At 41.0% G+C, this 14,334-nt stretch overlaps 1 pseudogene; it reads left to right on the forward strand.

The window, feature by feature from the left end:
- Window positions 1-13,064: 13,064 nt before the first annotated feature.
- LOC119802856 lies at window positions 13,065-13,581 on the forward strand (annotated as a pseudogene).
- Window positions 13,582-14,334: the final 753 nt, after the last annotated feature.

Consider the following 14,334-nt stretch of genomic DNA (forward strand, 5'->3'; position numbering starts at 1 on the left):
CTGTAGGACTCAGCCCACCATGATAAGCTTGATAGGAGCAGACCACCCAAAGGAAGTTCTTAACTTCTAAACATTATCACCTGCCAGTGTAGGACTCAGCCATTGATAAGTTTAATGGAGGCCTGGGTGTCAGCAGTTTACCCTGAAACAATACCTGGTTGCAGGAAGAACCATAAACTGAGATTACCCAGCACCACCCAAGAACAGACCACCCAAAGGAAATTCCTAAGGTTCCAAACGCTGCAGATAGGATCACCTGCCAGCACACTCACCAGGGCACCCCTAGACAAGTGTCACCCAATCAGGGGTCCTGAACCTTAGAAGCCCCTCACCCCCACCACTGAATATGCTTGTTTTGTTGAAAAGTTTGTCTATGCAGGTTTTCTTGCAAGCATGGAAACCTCGTGTGTGAGACAGAAATGGTCTGGCTATTTTCACTGTCTCTGCCACCCATCCATTGCTGTGGCCACATTTATGGGCCTGACTTCAGAAATTTATCTCTGACCTTGAAAGACCTGGATAAATCCAGACCCCCCCCAGCAGGGAAAAATAGAGCCAAAAATCTAAGCAGGGAAAGAAGAATCAGAAATCTAGGATTAGCCGGTTCAGTGACTCTGTTTCAGGAACAAGCTGAAGATAAAGTTAGATTATAATCTTGAGAAACAGGGAGTTTCCCCCTTGTGATCATCACTGGTATTTTTGGAATTTCCTATGATGCCCTCCCTACCCCCTTCAGATCACTGGGCTGTGGTTTCTTTCCTTAAAAAACCCTTATCTGTACCGGCGGGTACCGGCGTGTACCAGCAGTCGGAGGGGTTTGGAAATAACCAAAATAGTCTTTTATAATAAATCAGTTTTAATAAAAGGGGAAATAAGGGAACTTACAGAACCAAGGGTCCAGCGGAGCAGAAGGTAACGCGGGGGAAGGAGCAAACAGGGCTCCTTCCGGTGCCCCGATCCTTTTTAAGGGTATCCTACTCCCCTGGAGCAGCCACGCCCCTGAACGCAGGGATTGGGCCAGCTGCCCCAACATCTCCCCCTTTTGTCTAAATAAGGCAGATTCAGAAACCAAATACAACTATATACAACGGGAACAGATCATATAAAATTACAAGAAGTAAACAATATCAGGCGAGGAACATATAACAAAAAATTTTTCTAATCACTCTACTTTGGGAAGTCTAATGTAGAAGGTAGCTACCATTATCTAATCTTCAACCCCATCAAAGATCTGAGAAGTAAAGTAATATTACCAAAGCAACCAGGAAGCACAAACGAGAAACTTCCAAAATGTGCAACAGAAGACAGAGACAATTGACTACCTGGGCAACCACACGAAATCTTGATAGAAATGTTGAGGCAACCAACTTTGGCTGAGGCCTGAAAAAACCTGACATACCATTATACAACGGCAAGGAACCTTTAGTAGAACTATCCTATCCTGTCTTGGCAAGATAAGACAATTCTGTTTTATCCACTTATGGATATTTCGTAGTTTAGTCAGTAATGGAGGTATGGGCTTTTCTTTGCCCCAAGGCCAGTTCTGCCAAGTAGAAGACAAACTCCCAGTGGAGTGTCTTTGGTGCTCAACGTTCTCTCGGGAGTAGAGCATTGTTGCCAGGAGTGATTGTGTCTCATAAGTACAAAACTCTAGGTTAGATTAAAGGCCATGTTCTACAGCTCTTCAAAGAGGTCGAAGATTATGCTATCTATACTAAAAATAACCTCTATGTGTCTAAAAAACCTGATTATCCTAAATATAAATATGACCAACATATAATTCTCAACACTTATCTAACTGTATGACTAATAGAATAGACAACTGTGCAATAAATGAAGACAATGATTTCCAAATGTAAACAGGGTCATTACATAAATAATATCTGAGGTAGAAATGTACATTGCAATATAGTAATCAATGTCATTACATAAATAATATCAGAGGTAGAGATGTACATTGCAATATAGTAAACAATGTCAATATAACAATTGTTTCAAACAGAGGTAGTATCATACTCTCATACAATGTTCAATATATCAATATACAAGAATCAACACTCATATAGTTTTTCAAAAAATAATAACTCACAAAAATCAATTATTCCTTCAGGTCACCAGTTAATCCCTCCCCCCCTTTTTTGATATATATATATATATATATATATATATATATATATATACAAAATTTATACCCCTGAGTCCATATAAAGCCTTCCACAACCCGACAACACTATACCAGCCACCAATTAGTGTCCCTAAACCTGAGGGTAAACTTTGTTGGGAGGGGAGGCGTCATCATCTAAGATTGCTTCCAGCTGACATAGGGGCAACTTTTCTTCTCAGGGGGTCCTGTGAAAGCAAATGATGGTAGAATACCCAGGGTAACATTTCATCTAGGAAAAATGTGTCCAGCCTCTGAATATTTTGAGGAAAACAGGCCAGAATGTTGTCAAAAATGTGCACTATTCAAAAGTGTTCTGTGCAGTTGGTACCAAAAAACAGGCCAAATATTAGTGCTACAAAAACATGACGTCATAATAACCAGTAGGAGTTGATGTTGTGGGGCCCCGTCTTCATCCTGGAAACTGCAAAGATTACTGAAGAAAAAAATTTGTTGTTTGTTGCGAGAAAGATAAACATTATCTACAAAGACTCATACAGACGTATACGTGCATATCTTCAATGAAAGGTGCATTAAAGACAACCATAGATATGAAGGAAGGCAAAGAAGGCAAATATATTGGTACCATTATCAACATTATTGTTATTAGTATTCTGTTTTTGTCTCAGGTTAGGAGTCATGTTATGAGACAGAAACCCTGAGAAATCTCTTATAAACAAGCTTGGAATTGGAGAGGGACTGGGCCAGAGTCCAACTCCAAGAAACCAGCTCTAAATATCTATAAAGAAATGCATATTGACACACATTCAAAAAATTGTTTTTTATACTCACGGAGCTTACCCAATGTTAATGCTGATCCTTGATGGGTTGCAATTGGTTTCCATCCATCAGTATTCAAAGTATCCAGGGTCCCTCAGATCCTTCGAAGGTGAGCGTCTTCCTGTGGAGATAAGAAAAGAACCCTGCCCCCGAACTATAGGTCTCTTACCATCAGTATGTTCACCATCCTTGTGCATGAATTCTTATTTTTCTTTTCCAAGGGGCTTCTCCTCTTCAAACCGAACCTTTATTAACTTTGATGGTATCCACGATTTCTCTTCTCCTGTGGAGACAAGAGCAAAACCCCTTCCCCAACGCAGCACATCCCCTGGTTTCCATTGTGAGGTCAGCACATCCTTGAAATAAACTGGTTGATTTAATTCAGCAGACTTTTCCATTATCCAATGTCTTTCTGCAGCCATTGTCCCCTTCTCATTAGCGTTGAGAAAATTCAAGGTTAGTAAAGCATTATGTAATCTATTTCTGGGGGTATTTTCCACCCCCTTTTGCTTGTTCAACATATCCTTTATAGTCCTATTAGATCTTTCAATGACTGCTTGACCTGTAGGATTGTAGGGTATACCTGTAACATGCTTAATGTTGTAATAAGCAAAAAACCGTTTAATTTTCCTAGAGACATAAACTGGACCATTATCTGTCTTTATTTGTGCAGGTATACCCATGATGGCCATAACTTCTAAAAAGTGAGTGATTACTGAATCGGCCTTTTCTGAGCTTAAAGCAGTTGCCCATTGGAATCCTGAATAAGTGTCAATGGTATGGTGTACATATTTTAATTTTCTAAATTCTGCGAAATGGAACACATCCATCTGCCAGATTTCATTCCTTTTAGTGCCCTTTGGGTTAGTCCCTGCAGGCAGTGGTGCTTGGTTATAGAAAGAGCAAGTAGGGCATTTCTTTACGATCTCCTTAGCTTGTTGCCATGTAATAGGAAACTCTTTCTTCAAGCCTTTGCTATTGACATGATGCTTTTCGTGAAATTCGGAAGCCTGCAGCACACTACCAATCAATAACTGATCAATATCTGCATTACCTCGTGCTAAAGGACCTGGCAGACCCGTATGGGATCGGATGTGTGTTATATACATAGGGCAAAGTCTGTTCCTGATCATTTCTTGTACCTGGATAAACAATAAGGTTAGTTCAGTATCATCAGGTATGAATTCAGCAGTTTCAATATGTAAGATAACTCTTTCTGCATATTGTGAGTCAGTAATAGTGTTAAGAGGTTCCTTAAAATCCCTTAGTACCATAAGAATGGCAAATAACTCTGCCTTTTGGACAGAATCGTAAGGACTTTGTTCCACCTTACTCAAGTCTTCTGATTTGTAGCCTGCCTTCCCTGATTTATTAGCATCAGTATAAAACGTGCGGGCTCCAGTTATTGGAGCATCATGGACAATTCAAGGAAGAATCCAAGAAGTTCTCTTTATAAAGTTAAGCCTTTTGCTTTTTGGATAGTTGTTATTAATTTCTCCTAAAAAGTTAGCACAAGCTCTTTGCCATGGTTCATTATCTTCCCACAATTTTCGTATCTCATCAGCGGTGAAAGGCACTATGATTTCTGCTGGGTCTATGCCTGCTAGTTGACGAAGTCTCAATTTGCCTTTTATAATTAGTTCAGAAACCTTTGTCCACATAGGTTTTTAATTTCTTACTTGGCTTATGAGGTAGAAAGATCCACTCTAAGATAATATGATCTCATTGCATTAAAATTCCTGTAGGAGAAATTTTTGAAGGCAATATGACGAGAATACAAGTGAGTTCTGGATTCACCCTATCCACATGTGCTTCCTGCAATCTTTCTTCAACCATTGTCAGTTCTTTTTCTGCTTCAGCTGTTAACTCTCTGGGACTGTTTAGGTCTCTTTCCCCATCTAAGGTTTTGTTTAAGTGAATTATGATATCAGGTGTTATCCCAACAGCCGGTCAAAGGCTGGAAATGTCTCCCAACAACCTTTGAAAGTCATTAAGAGTTTGCAGTTGATCCCTCCTAATTTGTGCCTTTTGTGTCTTAATTTTTTGCAAGCCTATTCTATAGCCTAGATAATCAACAGAATCTCCTCTCTGAATTTTTTCGGGAGCAATCTGTAATCCCCATTTAGGTAGAACTATTTTCACCTCTTCAAACAGTCGCTCTAAGGTAGCCACGTTTGAATCAGACAATAAAATGTCATCTACATAATGGTAGATAATGGATTTGGGAAACATCTTGCGTATTATTTGTAATGGTTGATTCACAAAGTATTGGCACAGGGTGGGAGAGTTCAACATGCCCTGTGGGAGGACGGTCCACTGGTATCTCTTGGTAGGCTGAGAGTTATTATAAGTAGGCACTGTGAAGGCAAACTTTTCTCTATCTTTTTCTTGTAAAGGTATGGTGAAGAAACAGTCCTTCAAATCAATAACTATGAGAGGCCATCCTTTTGGTAATAAAGAAGGCAGAGGAAGTCCAGATTGCAGAGAGCCCATAGGTTGAATAATCCTGTTAATAGCTCTGAGATCCGTCACCATTCTCCATTTACCAGATTTTTTGTTGACCACAAATACAGGAGAATTCCAAGGGCTGGTAGATTCTTCTATATGTTGAGCATCCAATTGCTCTTGTACTAGCTGTTCTAAAGCTTGCAACTTTTCCTCAGATAAAGGCCATTGTTTTGTCCATATCGGTTTCTCAGTCAACCATTTTAGAGGTAGGGCCGTTGGTGATTCTGGAGGGGCATCCATTGGTTTGTGTTCTTGTACAGCCCGAATGGCTGGTTTTCACCATCTGTAATACCTTTTGATGTTTTCCTCAGAAATATATGCTCTAGAGGCAGCAGGAATGTTAATTTGAGTATTCCATTGCTGCAATAGGTCACGACCCCATAAATTTACTGCAATATTAGCTACATATGGCCTTAATTTTCCTATTTGTCCTTCTGGTCCTATGCACTTAACCCATCTCGTGCTTTGTCTTACTCGAGATAGGGTCCCAATTCCCAAGAGTCGAACATTTACATCCTGTAGTGGCCAATACGGATGCCAAGATTCTGGAGTAATGATACTAACATCCGCTCCTGTGTCCAGCAGGCCAGTAATGAAAATGCCATTTACACACACTCTTAACTTTGGTCTTTGATCACTTATAGAAGTTTGCCAAAATACACGTAATTCATCTTTTGGGCTATTTTTGCTTCCAACAGCAGACATGGGGATTTCTAATTGTCCTGACAAGGCATGTTCTCCGTTGTAACGGGAAATGACTGGACCACATTCGCCATGGGGGCCTGCGAGAGGCCCCCCATGGCATTTCCCACCTACAGTGGATTTCCTTGCCTATCTCTTGACGATCTGCATTCACTGTCCCAATGTCTACCTTTTCCACATCTCCTACATAACCCTGAAGGCTGAGGCCTCCTATTCCTGTTATTCCTGGAAAAGGCATTATTATTATTATTATTTCTGTAAATCCTTTGTCTGCAATTCCGTTTCATATGTCCCATTCTGCCACAATTAAAACATTTGGTATTTTGATGTCTCCTTTTACCGTTGGCAATGGCTTCTTCTACCCATGTATCGGTGTGAAACTCAGTCGATTCAATATTCATTGTATGTAAGACCCATTCCTCCAGGGGTGCTGATCTGATCTTTAGAGGCGTCAAAACCCTTTTGCACTCTACATTGGCATTCTCATAAGCCAAGGACTCAATTATTACCTGCCTTGCTTCTGGGTCAGATATCCCTATTTGTACAGCTTTAGTTAGTCTATGTAAAAAGTCAACAAATGGTTCTCTCGGATCCTGTTTAACTCTGATATATGATTCCGTTCTCTGTCTTGGATCTTGAACCCTGTCCCAAGCCTTCAAGGCTGCAGTAGTACATATGGATAGAGTGTGTTCATCATAATTAGCTTGTTCTAGAGGATCAGAATAAAGTCCTTCACCCATAATTTGATCTAGGGTGATGTCAACTCCCTTTGATCTTTCTTGCTGTTCTAAAAGCCTAGCCTCTTGTCTGAACATACACTTCCAGCTCAATTGAGGTCCGTTCTCTAAAACTGCCGAGACTAGATCCAACCAGTCCCTTGGGGTGGGGTTAATTGTTATGGACCAAGAGTTTAGCATCTCCTTAACAAAGGAGCTATGCATCCCAAAATTCATAACAGCTTGTTTAATTTCTTTCAGATCATTCATACGGATGGGTGCCCATGTATATTCCTTGGTGACCTTAGGGTTTTTAGAACCAGTCACCTTTTCTGTAGTTATCACTGGGAAAATAGGTAGAGTTCTGTTAAAGCTATCCCAGAGAGTTCTATTTATTGATGGGGTTGGGACTTTCTTCTGTACTATTCGTTCCTGTTCATGAGAGTCCATAATTTCCTCGATCTTTTCAAATCTATTTACCATTGCCTTCTGCAATGCCTCAATCTCTTGCCCAGTATTATGTTCCAAGGCTTTCATAGAGAATTCAAAGGTATGAAGTTTGTCCAACACCGATAACATCTCATCCTTGGACAGAATTTTTATGGCATGAATGGTGCCATCTTGTATTGAAATTCTGTCCAGTAATCTTTCATAGCCCTTTGATAAAGTCTTGTTAATACATTCAAAGGTTCGAATCTTCTCAGATAATGTTTCAGTTCCTACCGACAGGGATTGTAACTTATGATTCAAATTCTCAGATAGTGTTTCAGTTCCTACAGACAGGGATTGCAACTTATGATTCAAATTAGCTGTTCCTGCCTCCATATCTTGCATTTTCCTCTCAAGTGATAAAGCCATCTCAGAGAGAGATCTGTTATTCCTTTCCTCATGAGATTCAAACTTCTCCTCGAAAGCTTCAAACCGTTTACAGAACTCTTGCATATTTTTCTCAATTAACAAAGCCATCTCAGAGGAAACTCTACAAGACTCTTGCATATTTTTCTCAATTGACAAAGCCATCTCAGAGGAGACTCTATTATTCCTTTCCTCGAGAGCTGCAACCGTCTTTTCAAGCTGTTTATTAGTGTTCTCCAAACCAGTTATGTCCTTGTTTAGTTTTTTAACTCCTGCCTGTAGGGACTCTATCACTTTTCTATCTTCCAACCACGTTGTAATGAAAAAAATAAAAATAAAGAAGATACCAAGCCCTGTAAATATCCAGCCAAAGGAAACCACATCTGTATCGCTCAAAAATTCAGTCATCGTGTAATTAAACAAATTATAGAATCCTTTAATAGTGATATTATCAGACATTTTCAATCTGAATGCTTAATTCCAATCAAATGAAAAATTACCTGTAATTACCGTTGTATGCCACTAGATGGCGGAGTGCACCTAGGTTCACTTTTTTTCGGAAACCAAAGATGGCGTCCCGAGCAGAGTTCACAGTAGCTGGGGAAGCGGTGGCGATGTTCCGCTACCTTAAAATCAACGTTGAATCTCTGCAAAAGCTGCACAAACAGCTGGCGGGCGGGCGATCCGCTAGCTTAATATCAACATTGAATCTCTGTAAGAGCTTCACAAACAATTTGGCTGAGCACGTTGGTGGCTACGGGGACGCGCGCGGAGCGGCAGGAGGGCAGGAGCGGTGCGTGCGGTGACACCGCGGGGCACGTGCGGTGACACCGCGGGGCCGGAGCGAGCCGTGGTTTTGTCTGGTCCCGCGGTGCGGAGCAGCCCGCGAGGTGTCCTGGGCACACATGGGCAAACAGCTCCTGGGCGGAGCAATGCAGCAGGCCTGGCGCAGCAGAGGATACTGCGTCGTTCGGCCGCGGGCTGTCTCTGTATGGAGACGTGGAAATAAAAAAAAAGTGCATGCTCCGGCTCAATCAGATGAATTAGAATTAAGCCGGTTCAGCCCGCCTGTGAATTGCAAGCAGACCACAGCAGACTTACTGCCCCCGGGGTTCTGCCCCACGTTGGGCGCCAAATGTACCAGCGGGTACCGGCGTGTACCGGCAGTCAGAGGGGTTTGGAAATAACCAAAATAGTCCTTTTATAATAAATCAGTTTTAATAAAAGGGGAAATAAGGGAACTTACAGAACCAAGGGTCCAGCGGAGCAGAAGGTAACGCGGGGGATAGCAAACAGGGCTCCTTCCGGTGCCCCGATCCTTTTTAAGGGTATCCTACTCCCCTGGGGCAGCCACGCCCCTGAACGCAGGGATTGGGCCAGCTGCCCCAACACTTCTCCAAGTTACTTGGGGTCGAACTCCTCCTCTGAGTGGGTTATGAGTTTTGGCCGCAGTGCACTGGTACCTGTCAATAAACCTCATGTGATTGCAGCAAAGATGGTCTCTCGTGAGTTACTGGGGGGGGTCGTGTTATCCCGAGACTTGAGTGAGAACCTCCCCACACCAAGAGTCTTTTAACCTCTGGTTACTGAATTTGGGTTAGCAGAAATTCAGATGACGTTTTGGTATAGATAATGTTAAAACTGTTTTATGTTTGTTTTTTTTTATTGAAAATCTGGCTCTGAGTTGGATTATGGCTCTTCCTTTGCTAGACCCATGCTTATTTAAAAGTTTCCTCTGTTACTCTGTCAATCTGAGTCCCCAACACAATGACGAGAAGAAAACAAAGCAGAACAGTCACATTCTGTAGCTTCAGATTTATGTTTATTTTGTCAGATACGGTAAAAAAAAAAAACTTAAAATTAAAGTAAAACTGGTTAAAAGTTAATTAGTAACACTGGGAATTGATAACTTAAAAAAACCTAAGACTCTGGGTGGTGGTGGTGCTTGCCTTTAATCCCAGCACTCGGGAGGCAGAGGCAGGCAGATCTCTGTGAGTTCAAGGCCAGCCTGATCTACCAGAGCTAGTTCCAGGAGAGGTTCCAAAGCTACAGAGAAACCCTGTTTCAAAAAACCATAAGGCATGATTCCATTTTAAGTTTTGGATTGCCATTTTGCTAGAGTTAAAAAAAATGGATGCCACATGATTTTGCTGCCATCTTAATTAAAGGTGACCACGTGGAGTGGGCCTAACAAATCTCCAAGATAGTTTGGATTGGGATAGATTTGTGCATGGTGACTCATGTCCTGTTCTTAAAACAAGGTTTTATATATATGATTTTAAGTATTAAAGCTGCACCTCAATGTTTTATGCTGCTCTGCCAGCTAGACTTTGTTAATTTAAGAGTCACCCAGGTGATAATGGTCATAAAGACATAAAGGGATCACAGGAAACAGTTGCGATTTACACATGTATGGCAGGACTAGAGCCCCAAAGAATGTGCAGTTGCAACAATGGACTTTAAGAGTTTTAGAAATGCCAGTGCCAGGTGATCGTCACCAGAAGCACCAGCTCCAGTGAAATGGAGCAGCTGAGATCTAAAAGACAGGCTGTGTATGTGCTGTTGAGGGTGGGACCAAAGAAGTTCTTTATTTTTAATATTGCAGGAAAACATTTAAGAGATTTAAATTTTTTTTAGGAAAAAAGTTTTTAGATAAGTTTATAAGGCTGTGGGACATCTGTACTTATAAAATGTTTTATATTGTTAATTTCTGAACTTAAAAGGCAAAAATTAGGGTTAGAGCCAGAAGCACCAAAAGCTAACCAGAATCAGAAACGTTCATTTCTTGTGATGCAGAAGACAATGACCTGAGTAGTTTGACTGAGGACTTGGAACAGCGTCCAAGTCTGTGGGTCTCAATCTTTTGGGGTACAGGGGCAGTCTGGGACCACCTGCATGTCAGGTGTTAGGACTGAGATTCACAACGTAGGCAAAACTCCAGTTGTAAAAATAACAATGGGAAAAATTGTAATGGGAGGATCACTATAACATGGAAAACTATATTAAAAGGTCAAAGCATTAAAAATATTAACTAATGGTTTAAATATGTATTTCCTTGTTCAAGGTCTATTCAGGCTTAAACATGCATGTTTAGCTTGTCTTAGCTAACTTTGTTAGGTTGAAGCTATTTGGATAAACTGAGTCATACATTTTTGTATTGATACTAAGAGGTTTGGACCTCCTCTTCTGGGGAAAGAATATTGTTTCTATGTCAGTCACTCCGGGGTAATTAGAGATCCAATGGCCTTGTTAATGATGGAGAACAGAACACTCACACAGAAGCTGGATGAAAACTTGTTCAACTTGTCCCCTTGGTTAACAACCTTGTTTCTAGCTCTAACAGGCCACTAATGATCTTGCTTCTTCTATCAACAGACTGATGGCTTTTGTTTGAGAACGGTCAATACTGTTTGACTGACTGATGGTATTGAGGTTCCAAATCACCCCTTGATCCCCTGGACAGATGGACTCATGATTGAGTTCAGTTATCAGTACTCATTGGTGTTTGTGAAGGGGGAAAGAGGGCAGCTTTCCCAGGGCAACTTGGTAGACACCTGCCAAGACAGGTTCTATAGATCAGCAGGAAGGTAGACCTGAGTCTCAGTTTGCCTAGGGCAATGCTATCCTTAGACTCCCTCCTGATCCCATTTCACACTGGGAATCTGTTCCTTGCCTTCCAGGAGACAGCATTAACAGCTAGATAGAAACTTGTTCTGTTTTTACCCTCAGTGCTGTGGGAGCACATTCCGCTCCTTCAGCCAGTAGCCTTTAAAATACCAGCCCATTTGGGTGTGGTCTCTTATACTATATATGCCCATGTAAAGTGTGCATCTGGTCTCTTTTCTTTTCTGGCTGTGGGATTTAGTTGCTGCTCCCTGTTCCAGAACAGCAGAGGATTGTGATCTGTGAGTCTACACCTAAATAAATAACATTCTATTTATAATAAATAATTATTCTCAATTCTGAGCTAGTATGGGATTTCTTTCAAGTGTCCATCTTTATCTGGTGCCCAACTGCTTGGTTTCAGAAACACATGCATGTCCTCTGCCGTGCTCTGAGCACGCCCAGCTCAGCACAAGTCCTCCCTCAGCCCACCTCAGCTGTGGCCTGTGTGAGGAGCCAGCAGTTCATATAGAATTTCTGCACAGCACCTTTTCTTGCTACAGATCAGCCGCAGTTCTTTATATTTTCTCTCTACATACCTTGGAGTGGCTTCAAGTCCCCACGCACCCCACCATTTGCCTCCCACCAGCACACACCGTGGAAACTCAGGCAAGACACCGGCTCCCCTGGCCTGAGCCAGCTGTTCCTCGGCTTCTAACAATTTGCATTTGCTATTCCACTGCTCTAGAGACATTTGCAGAGCATACAATCTGTGATTTATATTCCATAAAATATTTAATCTGAGCATATCTTTGAGAATTTCACTCTAAAATCAGATTCAGACCAGCCATATGACTCCAAGTGTGCCACTAGGCCCAGCTGTGTTTGTTTGTAGGTGGCCCGTAACACCTACTGACAGGTAACAATTATTGCATCTACTCTAGCTCAAAATCAACCATAGGTAAGATTTATAATTTGAAATATATATTATGAATTTATAATTTAAAAGGGCAATATGTTGAATGACCTAACCATCCAGGGTTTCAATATCTTCTTACACCATGTATGAAGTTTTATAGGACTTATATGATTTACCTCCTACATCACTATTTTTGATTGTGGAAATTATTCTTGTCTTCAAAATTGTTTTCTTAAAAATATGATTTGATAATAGGGCTAAGAATGATGTGCTTTTAGAAATGGTACAGTCTTTACAGACTAATACCACGCTTTTCAAAAAAGAGGTTGAAACTCTGAAGGATAGAAACAATTTAACAAAACTCAGTCAACGGAGGTACTTTTAGAAATGGTACAGACTGACAGTGATTTATGAAAAGGAAAATTCAGCTCTTTGGAGAAGGATACAGCCAATTTGGCACATAAAACCAAGTCAATGACAGTGGGTGCTAAAACATTAATTTGGTAAATTAAAATATGTGAACCATACTGTAGACACATACTCAGGTTTTCAATGGGTTTTAAACTCAGAAAAGGTTGATTCAGTAATCACACATTTATTAGAAGTTATGACCATAATGGGCACTCCTGCACAAATAAAGACAGACAATGGTCCAGCATATGTGTCTAAGGTAATGAATTTTTTTTTTGCCTATTACAATATAAAACACATTACAGGTATACCAAATGATTCTACAAGTCAGGCAGTTACAGAAAGGTCAAATTATACTATAAAGAATATGCTGGCTCTTCCTGTAAGCAGCCAGAGGTGACCTGTGAAGATGGTTCACTATTCTCTTGACACAGAAAACCCTACAAAATCATGCAAATCGAGAGGATCAAACCTTCAGGTTCATTTTAAGAACACCCGTGAAATGGCCCAGGCCATCAAGGGTATGCATATCTGAAATGCCACTAAGTATCTGAAAGATGTCACTTTGAAGAAGCAGTGTGTGCCATTCCAACGGTCCAATGGTGGAGTCGGTAGGTGCGCCCAGGCCAAACAGTAGGGCTGGACACAGGGTCGGTGGCCAAAAAAGAGTGTGGAATTTTTGCTGCACATGCTTAAAAATGCAGAGAGCAATGCTGAACTGAAGGGTTTAGATGTAGACTCTCTAGTCAATGAGCACATCCAGGGCTCATGGCCAAATTAACCCTTACATGAGCTCCCCTTGCCACATTGAGATGATCCTCACTAAAAAGGAACAGATTGTTCCAAAGCCAGAAGAGGAGGTTGCACAAAAGAAAAAGATATCCCAGAAAAAACTGAAGAAACAAAAACTTCTGGCATGGGAATAAATTCAACATGAAATAAATGCAGATAAAAGTAAAAAAAAAGAATATGCTGAACAAACAGAAAGGATAGAAAATACCCCCAGAAATAGATTGCATAAAGCTTTTATTAACCTTGAATTTTCTTAACATTAATGAGAAAGGAACAATGGCAGCAGAGAGTCATTGAATAATAGAAAAAACTTCTGAATTGAATCAACCAGTATATTTCTTTTTTTTTTTTTTTTTTGTTTTTCGAGACAGGGTTTCTCTGTAGCTTTGGAGACTGTCCTGGAACTAGCTCTTGTAGACCAGGCTGGCCTCGAACTCACAGAGATCCACCTGCCTCTGCCTTCCGAGTGCTGGGATTAAAGGCGTGCGCCACCGCCACCCGGCTCAACCAGTATATTTCAAGGATGTGTTGATCTCACAAGAAACGAGGAGATGTCCTACATTGGGAAGGGGGTTTCACTTTTGTTTCCACAGGAGAAAAAATAAAACTATGGATACCATCAAAATTAATAAAGATTTGATTTGAAAAGGAGAAACCTCTTGAAAAAGAAGAACGACAGCTCATCCACCATACAGGTGTTAAGAAAACCTTATAAGGGTTGGGGTAGGGTTCTGCTGTTGTCTTAACAGGAAAATACATGAGACCCTGGATGTTTGGATGCTGACAGAAGGAAAAATAACTGTCCAGTAAAGATCATCAAGAAAAAGGAATGTGTGTGTGTGTGTGTGTGTGTGTGAATATATAGAGCTGGTTTTGGAGTTGGACAA

Source organism: Arvicola amphibius, chromosome 12 (assembly GCF_903992535.2).
Source record: "Arvicola amphibius chromosome 12, mArvAmp1.2, whole genome shotgun sequence".
Classification (NCBI taxonomy): domain Eukaryota; kingdom Metazoa; phylum Chordata; class Mammalia; order Rodentia; family Cricetidae; genus Arvicola; species Arvicola amphibius.